This window comes from Macaca nemestrina, chromosome 11 (assembly GCF_043159975.1).
Source record: "Macaca nemestrina isolate mMacNem1 chromosome 11, mMacNem.hap1, whole genome shotgun sequence".
Taxonomy (NCBI): Eukaryota; Metazoa; Chordata; class Mammalia; order Primates; family Cercopithecidae; genus Macaca; species Macaca nemestrina.
In genome coordinates, this window is record NC_092135.1 from 1,305,794 (window position 1) to 1,319,233 (window position 13,440).

The following is a 13,440-nucleotide window of genomic DNA, read 5'->3' on the forward strand; positions in this document are numbered from 1 at the left end:
TGACAGCAAAGAGAGCCCTGTGGGCTAATACACCTGCTCACCTGAGGCATACACAGGCGGGCAGAGTCTGAGCGAAGAATAAACACGCAGAGGTGGGAAAGCTTGGGAACTGTGAATGCAAACCCCTGCTGAAAGCACCGAGGGAGTTTAGCCTAAAGAAGCAAAGGGTGTTGCCGTGTTCAGGTTCCCTAAAATCATGCCCTGCTCCTCGGAAATGCACCGCATCAGGCTTCACCACAGCCACGCCGCTGGATGATGTCCTGTTTCCTTGTGGATGTGGCCCCTGGCTTCCTCTCTACCAGTGTAGATGCAATTCTTCCTAATGAGTTTAATGACTGCTTAGACGATTCAGGCAACTTTCTGGCCTCTCAGTTCCACGACTTTCCCACCTCCCATAATCCTGTCCTCCACCCCTCTCAGCCACCTCTGCCACTGTCTAATCTTAGACTCTCATTACCAACAACTCTGTTATCCTGCTTTTGAGCAGTGCACTTGGCGGTTGCTTTCTGGTGCACACTCTGTAGCACTCCTACCAAAACCACTCCGGCACCCAGAGGATTCTAACCCAATGAATTAGCCCCTGTTCACTCTCCTGTGGCCTAGAAGGTTCTCACCTCTCCCCATGCTCTGCTTAGAGTTTGCAGTTCGACTTTTTAATTGCTCTCTCACATACATCCTCACATCTCTTGCTGTTCCTCCTGCTATCTTGTCCACCTGCTGTCTTCAGCTGGGTTGCATGGGAGGCAGGTTCTGAGACCGGGGCTTGTAGACAGGAAGTGTACTGGGAAATGCTCTCCAGACAAACTGGTGGGCAGGTGAGGGGAGCATGATTGGACAGAGGCCACCATTGTCGCACTTGTTCATCAACCACCAGAATCAGGCAAGGGCTGTCAACAGATGCTCCAGAAGGCCTGCTGGGCTCCAAGCACATCATTCCCTGACAAACATATTACTTTCATATTTCTTTCACCTGCCAGTCAGAAGAGCTGCCCACTCTCATTGCTTTATCTTGAGCCCTCCACATGGCCAACTGGACCATTGGTTGTCAGTCCTCCTCTTTCTCACCCCCCAGCGGGCCTCTTCTTCCCTAGTACAGCACACCTTTCCCTGAGACTGCTGGATTCCTGCCTCACAAGCGACTTCCTTCTGGGTTCCTTTCCTGTTCCTTCCTCTGCTTTCTAAACTCGGGGTTACCTGGAGCTCAGTCCGGGACATTGTCTCTTCATAATCTCATCAGTTCCCATGAGTTTGCATCCTGTCTGTGTGCTAAGGATTCTTGATTGACTTATTCACCTGTCCTTTCCCCTTGAACTTCAGTCTTGAAAATTCAGTTCCCTATGCCACATCTCCATCTGAATGCCTGTTAGGCACTGCAGACTCAAAATATCCCAAGCTCATGTCTTGATTCTTCCAGCCCACTGCCTGAGCCTTTGCCACCTCCATTGATGGTAACGCTTCCTTCTGTTTAGTGCCTTCCAGTCACCTGCAAGGCATTTCTTCTGTCATGCCCCATGTGAATTTCATTAGCAAATCCTGTCAACTTTAGCCTCCCCCAAACCCAAACTTCAGCCATTTCTCAGACACAGCTGCCACCTTGCTACAAGCCACCATCATTTTTCATCTAGACTAAATTGGTCTTTTTCTTCTTTTCATGCCCTTCCTTCCTGCCCATGTGCTGCACCTGTGTGCACCTGAGCATGGCAGACACACACTCTGTCGGCTCGCCTCAGCTCCCCACCCCACACCTGTTTACTCAGGAGTACTGAGTTTTAGATTGAACTTTTTAGAAAACAACCTCCCAGTCACTTCTCTTCAAAGCCCTTGAAACAGCAGGCAGAGTCAGGTACTTCCTCCCCATGGATGTGAAGGGAAGCCAGACCCTCACAGTGGCCCGAAGGCCTCTGCATGGTGGGCGCCAGCCCCCCTCGGCTCTCACCGTCACTCTCCCCGGCACACTGGACCCTACTGCTTTGGGACAGACAGCATCATCTGCCTCCACATCTTTACTTTCGTCACTCTGTTTGCCGAAAAATTTTCTCTTGGAGAGCCAGGTGGCTCAGCCCCACACTCCTGCTCTGTCCTCTCCTCAGGTAGCATCTTCACAGTCAGAGCTACTCGTACCACCCTGCTTAAAATGACAACCCCCAAGTGCCACCCTCAATTTTCCCTCTGAGCACGGATGCCCACCTACCCCTATATGGATGTCTTTGTTTTGTCTTGTGTTCCTGGAACAGAAGCTCCATGGCAGCAGGACTTGTTCTGTTTGTTCAGGGCCTTATGCCCAGTGTGTAGAATAGTACCTGACATCTACTAGATACGTTACCCATACTCACCGAGGAAATGATGAATGCGTGGGTTTCTGAAGGGCCGTTTTCCATCATCATGTTGTTTCCTAGCATAAAACCCTTTAATGGGGCTGGGTGCAGTGGCTCACATGTGTAATCCCAGCACTTCAGGGGGCCAAGGTGGGCAGATCACCTGAGGTCAGGAGTTTGAGACTAGGCTGGCCAACATGGCAAAACTCCATCTCTACTAAAAATACCACAATTAGCAAGGCACGGTGGTGCATGCCTGTAATCCCAGCTACTCAGGAGGCTGAGGCAGGAGAATCGCCGGAACATGGTAGGCAGAGGTTTCGGTGAGCCGAGATTGCACCATTGCACTCCAGCCTGGGAGACAGAGCAAGACTCTGTCTCAAAAAGCCAGCCTGGCCAACATGGTGAAATCCTGTCTCTACTAAAAATACAAAAAAAATTAGCTGGGCATGGTGGTTTATGCCTATAATCCCAGCTACTTGGGAGGCTGAGGCAGGATCATTGCTCGTACCTGGGAGGTGGAGATTGCAGTGAGCCGAGATCGTGCCACTGCACTCCTGCCTGGGCAATGGTGCAAGACTCTGTCTCAAAACAAAACAAAAAAACAAACAAAAAAAACCCTTTAATGGATTTTGTAGGAACAAAAAGTTCCACCTCATTCCCTATCCTTCCTCCTCAAGAGATGGGAACACTGTGAAGACGGGTTCAATGTCCAGGACGTACACCTCACGGGGAGGGTCACCATGGGCTGAATGTCCACATGTGCTGGTGTGCCCTTCCCTTCTCCTCCGACTGTTCCTCCGACTGTCAGCTCGCCTCAGCTCCCCACCCCACACCTGTTTACTCAGGAGTACTGAGTTTTAGATTGAACTTTTTAGAAAACAACCTCCCAGTCACTTCTCTTCAAAGCCCTTGAAACAGCAGGCAGAGTCAGGTACTTCCTCCCCATGGATGTGAAGGGAAGCCAGACCCTCACAGTGGCCTGCTCTGCTCTACAGTGGCGAGCTCTGCTCTACACTCTGCTCTTGGGAGGCCTCGGATAAGACGAAGCCCTTCTGGTTTCGACAGGCTGCCCACGGGACAGCTGGTGTTGGGAGTTAGGCAGGAAGAACCTTGCTGGGTGCCACGTTAGGTGCTGACTCTAAACTCAGTACTCCTGAGTAAACGTGTGTGGAGCAGGGGGTGGGGAAGGGCTGTGCGAGCATGCCCAGCTAATTATTTTAGTTTTGCAAGGCTTGGGACTGAGGGGTTTCCCAGGACATCAAACTTTGGTGCTAAAACTGGGACAGACCTAGGAGAACTGGGCTGGCTGGTTTTTGGCTAAGATCAAGTGTTTAGACACTAGGGAGAGTCTGAGGTCCAAGGGCCCCTCACTTCTTCAGTGGATTGTTCCACATGGAAACGTGGGTCCAGTCCTGGTCAAACTCCCCCTTATGTCTGCACTCCTGGCTGGTTACTGTCACTGCTGCTCCATGTTGCTCCCCCACCTCCATGCTTCCCGCCCATGTGCTGCACCTTTGTGCACCTGAGCACGGCAGACACCAACGCAGTGGGCTCACCTCAGCTCCCCACCCCACGCCTGTTTACTCGTGAGTGTTGAGTTTTAGATTGAAGTTTTTAGAAAACAGCCTCCCAGTCATTAAGAAGTTGCTGATTCCTATTTGCTATATGTGGGGAGTGGAGAGACTGCAATTCCTTGATCTACCTGGAACTGTCCTGGGTTTAGCTCTTGAAGTCCCACATTCCAGGAATGCCCTTGATTCCAGGCAAATGGGGATAATCAGCGTTCTAATGTGAAGAGTACGTTCTAATGTGAGTGACTTGAGCCTGGCTGGGAATTCTGGCCCCTGGATCCCAGGTCATCTTAGTGCCACCAGTGCCCCATGATCAAACCCCTTGTTTACATCAGTTGTCTGAGTAGCTCCCTGAGTTTGTCTATAACATACATGGTGAGTAATGTTCTCATGTGCACTATACCACTGCCAACCTACTCTGATATTCACGTAAGCCTTCCAAAATGTTGTGAAGAAGAAGAACGTGACAAGCTTTATTAATCACAGGTATCAATTGTTCGTTACCAGCTGCAGTAGGAGTATGTACAACTCCCTAGTTTTCTCCCAGTGAAGAAAAGTATCGGAACGTGTGATTGTATTTTATGGGATTCCTTCATACAGTCACACGTCACTGAATGACAGGGATATGTTCTGAGAAATTCATCCTTAGGCCATCTTGTCATTGTGTGAACATCATAGGGTATACTCACCTAAACCTAGGCGGTACAGCCTGCTGCACACCTGGGCTAAGAGGGGTGGCCTGCTGCTCTTAGGCTGCACACCTGTACAGCATGTTCCTGCACTGAATGCTGTAGGCAGTTTTAACACACTGCTGAGTATTGTGTGTACATGGAGAAGGTACAGTAAAAATGCAGTATTATAATCTTATGGGACCCCTGTGGTATATGCAGTCTGTCACTGACCAAAGTGTTCTTTTGCTACGTGTGATTATAAGGTCTACTTTATGAAAGGATTCTGCAAATGACTGTCCCCTCATTATTGGTGGTAACTGTTACTTGCCACTCCTGGGCTGCAGAATAGAGTGTACCTGTCTGAGCTTGGAGTGCTTCCTCACACCCCTCAGGCTGGTTGCCGTTCCCCTCTGTGTGAGTCTCCTTGCAGTGCTTTATGTACCCTTGCTGAGCACGCCCGCGTTTCTTAGCCTCTGACATTTCTGTTTGCTCTTCCCTCTGCTAAACGCACTTCTCCTTTCTCAGCCTGGTGTTTGCCCCTTCCTCCTCTGGGGCACACCTTGGGTGCCATCTTCTCCCTGAAGCATCACAGTCTCCCTCAGCTGCCCACGGCCCCATCCCCTGCTCCGCTCTGTGGAGGCACCCGCCACCTGCAGCCCACACTGAGCCATCCTCTAGGTCTTTGTCCTCTTGCTGTCTCCCCTGCTGGAACTAGAGTTATTTTAGGTCAGACAATTTGTCTCACTCTTTATCCAACCAGTATTACTTACTGTGCTCTTTTTTTTTTTTTTTTAAGACGGGTTCTTGCTCTGTCACCCAGGCTGGAGTGCAGTGGCATGATCACGGCTTACTTGAACTTGGCTCAAGCAATCCTCCCCCCGAGCCTCTCGAGGAGCTGGGACTACAGGCATGTGCCAGTCTGCCAAGCTAATTATTTTTAGTTTTGTAGAGATGGAGTCTCACTCTATTGATTTGGCTGGTCTTGAACTCCCGTTCTCAAGCGATCCTCCTGCCTCAGCCTTCCAAAGTGCTGTGATTGCAGGCAGGAGCCTCTGCGCCTGGCCCATGCTGACTTTTTAATGTAATGTAATGCAATGCATTTAATTTTACTTGTTTTCTCTCACGGTTACCCTGACTTTACTAAGGTATAATTGACAAATACAAATTTTATATATTTATAGTGTATGATTTCATGTTTTGATATATGTATACATTGGGAAATGATTAAATCAAGCCGATTAAAATATCTACCACCTTGCATGTTTACTTTTTTGTAGTAAAAACATCTATTCTTTTAGCAATTTTCAATGATGCAATACAGTATTATTAACTAGAGTCACCATGCATTACAACAGACCTGAGCATGTATTCATTTTGCATCACTGAAAGTTCGTACTCTTTCACTAACATCTCCCCAGTTCCATTGCCCTACTCCCCACCTCATCTACCCACCATACCCCCAGCGCCTGGTAACCGCCATCCCATTCTGCTTCTGTGAGTTCAATGCTTTTAGACTCCGCATATAAGTGAAATCATGCAGTGTTTGTCTTTCTGCGTCTGACTTATTTTACCAAATGTCCTCCAGGCTCATCTGTCCCAAATGACAGCATTCCCTTATTTTTAAGACTGAGTAATATTTCATTGTGTGTGTAATATATATATATACCACTTTCTATATCCATTCATCTGACATATTGATTTCATTTCCTTTGGGTATGTGCGCAGCAGTGGGATTGCTGGATCATAAGGTAGTTGTGTTTTTAGTGTTTTGAGGAAACTCCATACTGGTTTCTGTGACGGCTGCACCAATGTACATTCTCAGGAACGGTGCGCCGGGGTTCCCTTCTCTACATTCTCTCAACACTTGCTGTTGTTCGCCTTTTTACACTCACTTTACTATACAGGGGATTTCTCCACCAGACACTGAGTTAGATTGAATAAGCTCCAAGGCCTCTTCATAATGGAAATAGAGAGTTGAATTTAGTATGTCTGTGATCAAATCCCAGTTCCAGCCCCCACATCTGGGAGATTTGGAGTCAGTCATTTAAACTCTGGGCCTCAGATTTCTTGCTCACCTCATAGCAAGGATCAACATGGGAACTGATACACATTTCAAAGGGCAATACTCACGCTATGGAGGATGTTCATCTCGACTCTACCGTCCCCACTTGCCACACCTGGCTTTAGGTGCTGCACTGGCAAAGCAGAGATAGCAGCAAGGTTTCCTGGCCAGTACCTCTGGCTTGTCCGGAGCATGTTTTCTCTACATTCCCCATTGGTTCAGATGCCAAAGTGACCCGTGCATCAGCCTTACAATCACACAGGAGGATGGACTTTCGAATGCACTTTCAGGCTTAAATTAACGAGGGGTGCTTCAGCTAATGTCCATTGTGTTTGGATAGCAAGTGACCACAGCATGAGGCAGTACAGGCAAAGACGGTAAAGAAGAGTGCCTGTTCCTAAAACTGAAGCCGTGGGAATTTCAGGGAATTATTTATGTATTTTTTTGTAAGTAGCCTGCTTATAGGTCGATTTCTTTTCCTTTTTGCTGACGCTTTTGGTAATTGCACACGCATTGCATACTTTCAGAATTGCTAAAATAAATAGTCACTCATTATGGATTCCTCGGGACTCATTTTAAAGGCAGTTCTGTTGAACTTACCTGCTATCAATTTACATGCAAAATACTGTTCTATGGGCACGCTAATATAATTTGGGGATAATTTCACAGATAATTGCTTTAATGTTGCTAATTCTAGCATATCTACACTAAACAAAGAGCAAGACTTGTCATGCTAAATAAGCTTGAAATATTTGTTGAGCTGGCAGAAATGCCCTCTGATTTCAGATGTCTTAGCTGTGGCTGTGTTGTGCTGTGATTGGAAGCAGGGAGCTGGGGAAAGAGATGGACTTTTGGAATAGGCAGATCTGGTTGAGTCAGTGCTTTTCCAGATGCTGCTCGGCTTCTAACTTTGAGCCTCAGAATTATCATCAATAAAACAGGGAGTGTGAAAACAAGGGCTTACATGCCTTTGGTGTAATGGTGTTCCAGCCACCATCTGAATCACTGTCTTATATGATCTCATGACATCTTCAGAACAATCCCGTAAGGCTTAGTCCCCTTATAAAAAAAGAGAAAATTCACTTATATACCCTAAATCCCCAACTCCTGTGCTTCATCCTGTGAGAGTGCCCATCCTGCAAGGTCAGAATGATGCCGGGCAGGCACCCTCTCCACGCCCCCTCCACCTGCCATGTTCTCCTTTATGCAGAAAGACCAGGCACCTTGAGGGGGCTGCCCTCCGTTTTCACCACCCTACAGCAGTGAAGGAGGCAGGGAGGCTGTCATCCCTCCATACCTAGGACTGCAGACTTGCTTCTTGAACCCAACTGTGGTGTCATGGAAGAATTTATCCACAAGTATTTCTTACTAGAACCCCAGAGTTTTGCAGAATGTTCACCACCATCCCACCCTCAAAATCCTCTGACCCTACATATACTCATTTCATGCTCTGTGGTGTGATGACCATATTAACACAGGTCTCGGTAAGGCCACATTGCGTAAAGTTGCAAATGTATATAAAGGGACATTGAGATAAAACATGCAGGAATGAGGCTGCATCAGGTTCTTGAGCCCCTGGACGTCCTCGTTTCCTGAGCCCCCATGTTTCGCTGAGATTGCTTGGCCATGAGCTCAGTGACTGCCAGGCATTCAAGATATCAGTGGCATTCTGGGTTTGCAAAGGCATTTCCTGCCCTTGCTCCAGTGCCTGGGACTGTTGCCAGGTGTTTCAAGCACAACTCAACCAGCAACCAGCGGTGCTCATTAAGTGACCGCTGAATGCCTGGTGTTCCTGCAGGCGCAAAGCAGTTTAAGCACCTGCCCTCTGTTACCAGTGCCAGGATCCCATCTCAGCACTCCTGGGGAAAGTTGAGACAAAACAAAAATCCCTCTGACACGTAGAATATTTGGAGGTGTTTTTTTGTTTGTTTGTTTTGCTTCTTGATGTTGACTTTGCTGGGAAGGAAAATGCAGACTAGTCTAAGATAATTCTACCCCTGCACCACAGGAGCGTTCTGAGTAGATTGTAAATAAGAAAAACTCCGCTCCCATTCCCCCAACATCTCTCAGTTGCTTCAAGTGTTAAGCCCTCTCTCAGCACGGTGACCTCCCACCTCAGGTGACACTCCAGGGCAGGATGGAAAGATCCAGGTCAGCTTGATGTTTTAGCACGAGATGTTCCCCTGGTAGCTTCCCTTTCAGCTTCCCCTTTGGGGCTCCTGGCCTCATGGGGCTGTGTGCCTTGATGACTCTAGGCATCAGTGGATCCCTGAGACCTTTGTCTCCCATCCAGCATCAATGCATCCCTTAGGCAGATGCTGAAACTCCAAGGACCTTGTGCATCGCCAGAGGGGAGAAGGCACAGTACCCCAAGACAAAGAGGCTGTACTTTGCGTGGCTGTGTTTAACACCTAAAGAAATGCACAATTATTGGACAGTTTCTTAGTCCTGCAAGATCTGTGACTCCAGACTCACCACTAAGGTGGGAGCACAGAATACTCCCCAGACTCTAGATGCTGTGGCACCCCCATGGTTGATGGCCACACTCCCCCACCAGAGGATGAGTTGGAGGAGCCTAGAGTGACCCTCCAAGGCAAGGTGGTGGCTTATGCAAGTTACGGTACTCTTGGGACCACTTACGGACATATTCCTCTCAAATGAGGGAGCACTCACTAAAATGAAACTGCTCAGGGATGGTAGGAGTAGAGACGTGGCAGCATACTTTTGACAAAGCACCTATGTAAACGCTTTCAACACTTGGGGCTAAGTGAGTCAGTGTTGGTGAGAGTTAGGGGTGGCATTATTTTTTGTGGAAAGTACGTTCTGTCTGTTGGAGTCATCTGTGCAGCTAGTAATTCCTCTTCTCCTGTCGAGGCTGACTGGTGCCTCTGGAGGTGTGAAGTACAAAATGTCACATTCCTACCCCTATGCAAAGCATGTTATTCTCTCTGCTCTGTGGGGTGCATTTTAGACAATGTGACTTAAAGTTACTTGAGGATAGCTCTGCCCGGAGCCCTGAGAGCCAGGATGCGATGGGTCACAGGTGTGTCCACACTCAGGAGTTCTCAGCACCCTGGACTAGTGGCTTTTGAGCCAGTTTTGTCCAACCTTCTCCTTCAAAAGGGTTTGACATGGAACTTTCCACACCCGCCCTCAGGTTTCCTGAGTATGCTGCCTCTTGCTCAAGCATCCTTTCAATTTTCCTATCTCTAAACTCAAATGGTTACAGGAGCAACATGAGGAACCTACATGGGTTCTATGTGCTGCATGTGAAGAATGAGAGAAAACAAGTGGGGCAAGTTCTTGATTCTGTAAGGAAAGGTGCTCTCTTCCATTCGCCTTGGCGTAGACTCTCTTCTAGTCTAGCTTTCACAGTACCACTTTTGTTTTCCATTCTATTTTTTGTTGTTGTTGTTACAGTAAAATATGCATAACACAAAATTTACCATGGTAACCATTTTAAAGTGCTATTAAATACATTCACGTTGTTGTGCAACCATCATCACCACCCAGCTCCAGACCTTTTCCATCTTCTCCAGCTGAGACTCTGTACCCATGAGACACAGACTCCTCATTCTGCCTTCCCCCAGCCCCTGGCAACTACCATTCCCACTTTCTGTCTCTGTAAATTTGACTTCAGGTTCACTGTGCCTCTTATGATACAGAGAGAGAGAGAATTATTTCTCTACCTTAGAAGAGGAGGAGGAGGAGTAACCATGGAAGAATACTGGGGAGAAAAGTACAGGTGTGCTCACCGATGATAAATGGGAAGTTGCCCTTCAGTCCCACGGTGCAGAGTCTGAGAAGTGGTGGGTGTATAGGGTGGCCAGTCCCATGAGTTCTCCCAGGGCTGAGGGGTTTCCTGGAACACCAAACTTTAGTGCTAACACTGGGACAGTCCTAGGAAAACTGGGCTGGCCGGTCACCCTACATTTTAGACACTGGGGAGAGCCTGAGATCCAAAGGGCCCCTCACTTTTCTTCAGCAGATGAAGTGTTTATTCACATGGAAACGTAGGTCCAGATCCTGTCATATTTCTCCTTATCTGTGCACACCTGTGTGGCTGCCATCGCCGCAGCCCCATGTTGCCCTCCCATGCTCGCTGCCCGTGTGCTGCACCTGCATGTGCTGCCGGCTTGCCTTAGCTCCCCGCACAGAGTTGGCCAAATCAAGAATGTTTCTGTGTGAGTGAAAACAGCTGGACACCTCTCCTCCTGCCTCCTCTCTCCCACTGCACATGCATGACTGAAGCACGTGCTTCAGTTGGGGCTCTGGGGATGGGCAGGAAAAATAGGGAAAAAATAAAATTCATGACCTTACATAATAAAGTTAATTTAAAAATGACATTAAGCTAAAAAGCAATGCAGTAAAACGTCATTATTAATTTTAAGTTGTCACTTAAAATGCTGAAATTTCTGAGTCCAAAATGTCCCCATATTGCAGACACACTGGTGTTCTTATTTGGAAGGTTCTCACCAACCTCAGAGGTAAGCTGAATCCAAGCAAATCTATATCATTTGAAAATAAACCCAACTCTGTAAACCTCATGGGAACTGGACCTAGAATATTAGACTGCTCGTCTGTAAGGAACATTGTCAGAACAGGCTCCACTTCTCTTTCTGAGTTCCATGATAACCTTCAACAAAGATGGAACACCCCTGCTATTCAGAACTTTGGAAGCTGTCATTTCTGCCTGATGATATTACCAGCAATAAAACCATCTTTTCTTTCCCATTCAATGCACTGCAATAAAGCAGAGCATAACGCATCTCTGAAGAAACATGCTCCGACTTAGCATGTTTAAAATTTTTTTTTTAAAAAAAATTATTGTAAGAGTTAAAGAAGTAGGAAGGAAACACGGAAAGCAGCTCAACAGTCAAAGACAGGTTTATTTTGGAGAATAAACCAGAGACAGGCTTCTGGCTGATTTCGATCAGGAGCATTCTTTCTCACAGGCTGAGGGTGTTTAAGGATTTAGGAAATGCGGGGAGCTTTTTGCAGGCTCGGAATGCTTCTATGTGAGGGAAAGTTTATTGCGGGGTGGGAATCTCTGTTTGAAGGGGAGGTTTTCTCAGGGTAGGCATGTTTCTGGTTGGAGGGGGGTTTATCTTAGGGTTGAAATGTTTCTGATTGTGCTGACAGTAGCCATTAGGCTGATGTTTTGGGGCTGGATTTAGATTTTTTTTAACCAAAGAGCACTTAAAATGGCGGTGTTTGTCCAAGATGGCGGCGATGCTCCTGCTCTGTCAAAAGTTACGGTTGACGTAATAATTATACATACTTATGGGATGGAATGATGTTTCTGTGTAGACATATATTGTGTAATGATCAAATCAGGGCAATTACCATATTCATCACTTTAAATTTTTATCACTTCTTTGTAGTGATAACCTTAAAAATCTTCTCATCTAGCTTTCTTAAAATATACACCGCATCATTATTTGTCATAGTCACCCTACTGTGTAGCAGAACACCAGAACTTACTCTCCTCAAATCTAACTTTGTGCTTGTTAACGAGGCTGTCCCGTTCTGCCTTTCCCTCCCCTCCCCAGCCTCTGGTAACTGCTATTCTACTTTCTACCTCTACAAAATCAACTTTTTAAAGAATGAGTGAGAACATGCGATATTTGTCTGTCTGTGCCTGGCTTGTTTCACTTACCATAATGTCCTCTAGGTTATTCATGTTCTCATGAATGACAAGATTGCATTCAGTTTCATGGTTGAAGAGTACTCCATTGTGTATATATACCACATTTTCTTTATATATTCAGCTGTAGATGGGCATTTGGGTTAATTCCATAGCTTGGCTATTGTGAACTGTGTTGCAATAAACACAGGATGCAGATATATCTTCAGCATACTGATTTTATTTCATTTGGATATATACCCAATCATGGGATGGCTGGGTGAAATGTTCTATTGTTTAGTTTTTTGAGGAACCCCCCTACTCTTTTCCATAGTGGCTGTCCTATTTTACATTCCTATAACAGTGCGTGAGTTTTTGTTTTCACCAGCATCTGTTTTTTTTTTTTTTTCACCTTTTTGATAACAGTCATTCTAACTGAGGTAGGGTAACCTCACACTGGGGTTTTGATTTGCATTTCACTGGTGGTGAGCGAGGCTGAGGCTTTGTTCACGTATCTTTTGGCCGTTTTGCACATCATCTTTTTTTGTCTAATCAGCCTGAGATTCTTTACAACTCTGCAGGGGTGTTGGCAGACCTGACCACACAGGTGAAGTGAGCCTGTGGTCCCTGCGGTATTCAGCAGTACAGCTGAGGATGATCCCCGCAGCCTTGGGGATGTGGTCAGCGTCCCGAAACCCTCTCTGATCCAGAATCCCCCCAGGGTGTCAGCATCAGAAGAGGATGCTGTGATTCAGGTCTAGGGCACCAGGAAGGGCAGCAGACATGCAGGGGAGACCACTTTAGACCCAGAATCTTGTTGGCAGCCTTGGTGAGAGCAGACGAGAGAGGAATAGGAGGCCTGCAGCCCTCTGGGCACACCAAGGAGAGGGAAGACACTTGTTGTTGGCCGCCGCATGTCTGGCATTCTGTCTCTGCTGCACACGGACACTTACGCCTTCCTCACCTCTCCTTCTGCCTGCACAGACTTCTCAGCCCCTGCCAACAACCCACACCCAGCTAGCCCTCAGCTTCTGAAGGCAGAGGACATGTTTCCACCCTTACTTGTGAGACTTCTCTTTGACCTATGTCACTGAGGATATGGCATTTTTTAAAAACTCATTTTTCTTCAACTTCCCTGATCCTCTGCCCTGTGTTACATTTTCTGATGGTCCCTCTGGCTACTTGCATGGGG